Below are 2,173 nucleotides of genomic sequence, written 5' to 3'. Positions count from 1 at the left end.
ACAAATAGGTTAATTGTTCATAAATTAATATTAAACGATAATTCATTTTAAATTATTCAGACTTCAGACTACAATAAAACTGATAATTCTGTCACACCGAACAACACAAATTGTTTTAATTCTAAAAAAATTAGCCTACAGAACAGTCTTTTCTACGCTACCCCAACCTCCTTCCCCTCCTTCTCGAACATTAATATTTAATATTTCTCCCCTACCCCTCATTTTCGCTTCCCCAACTGAAAGGTATCGGTTTGCTATTTTTGGAGGTTTATTGGAGTCTTGAAATTATGTAAATAGTCTTCAGAACTACTAGAATTATACTAAAACCTTAGAATTCCTTCTACTTTCTAGTCCATATATGGAAGTGACTCAAGAAATAACGAGTCGTCATTTTAACATTCAAACACGTAAAATTCTGGACACTTTGAAGGCTCAAATTTCGACGGTGATCTGTGAACAGTATTAGCTTAGCTAAAATATTCCCGTTTCTGAGATTAAGGTATGATTGGTCAAATGGATGGCGAAACTGTCCCTTTAATCTCGTTTAGGATTCATATACATATTATTGATAAACAAATGTTAATTTCTTGCGAACTTGATTATCGACAGTTATCTCCCTTCTAATTAATTGGACATCATTAACACTTTAACCGTCAAAAGATTAACCCTGGGTGTGAGAATTAACCCCTAAATTATTAACCGAGTAAAAATGAGTGAGGGTCTGTTTGTTGATAACTTGAAAGGGTTGTTTCGTGTATAATTACAAAAAAAACTATTGTCAGAATAAATCAAAAAGTATCGATATCTTTTAAGAGATATGGAATATCAACCTCACAATAGTTAAAAAAAACTACTGTGTTTTATGCCTGGACCATTGGCAAGTGTTTAGTCGACTTATTCGATGGTTTGTCCAACCAATTACATTACTGCAATTAAACACCATACACCATTGCCCCTACAGATATATTACTTTCCCCTCCGAATATACTACTTGCCCCTCTGGATATATTACTTGCCCCTCTGGATATATTACTTGCCCCTCTGGATATTATATTACTTGCTCCTCGAGATATATTACTTGCCCCTCTGGATATATTACTTGCCCCTCTGGAATATTACTTGCCCCTCTGGATATATTACGTGCCCCTCTGGAATATTACTTGCCCCTCCGAATATATTACGTGCCTCTCTGGATATATTTCTTGCCCCTCCAGATATATTACGTGGCGAACAATCACGTCTGGCTACGGACTGTTCGATCTAATATTTTTAATGACCTGTATTATTGATATTAAACAAATACAGGACGATGGTAAAAATCGCTCAAAATTCTTATCAGCCTCTCAATGAGTCGGTGACATTTTTATGGCCACGTTAGAGTGGTGGAATTATGGTCTCTTGAACGGAAATAAATCACCCTTCCCTCGACTGCTCTCGACTGATGTAACAGTTCACGATTCGATCATGATCCTTATATCCGTTTACACAAATTCTATTATTAGTGCATTTTCCCGTAATGACTCCATATTTGCAGCCAAGTACAAATATTTGATTTTTAGTCTTTACCAAATTAGTGGTCCTGATGAGGATTTTTTATCCGTCATTACTCGTCATTCCTTTTCAGAGAGCCACATAGCAATTTTTTTGGAGTGTGTGTTTACAATTTTCTATTTTTTAAACTCAAACAATTATTTTGCTACATCTTATATAAGATTTAAAACAGGACAATTGTTAATTTAAAAATCTAAATATGTGTTTAAATCATCAATTTTTAAATTCCAAAAATCATCAATTTGTAACTTTTTAATAATTCAATTTGTAAATTGTTAATAATTTAATTTGTAAATAGTTAATAATTCAATTTGTAAATTGTTAATAATTCAATTTGTAAATTGTTAATAATTCAATTTGTAAATTGTTGATAATTCAATTTGTAAATAGCTAATAATTCAATTTGTAAGTTGTTAATATTTCAATTTGTAAATTGTTAATAATTCAATTTGTAAATTGTTAATAATTCAATTTGTTAATTGTTAATAATTCAATTTGTAAATTGTAAATAATTCAATTTGTAAATTGTTAATAATTCAATTTGTAATTTGTTAATAATTCAATTTGTAAATTGTTAATAATTCAATTTGTAATTTGATAATAATTCAATTTGTAAATAGTT

Source organism: Lottia gigantea (assembly GCF_000327385.1).
Source record: "Lottia gigantea unplaced genomic scaffold LOTGIsca_85, whole genome shotgun sequence".
Taxonomy (NCBI): Eukaryota; Metazoa; Mollusca; class Gastropoda; family Lottiidae; genus Lottia; species Lottia gigantea.
This window is presented reverse-complemented; position numbering follows the sequence as displayed.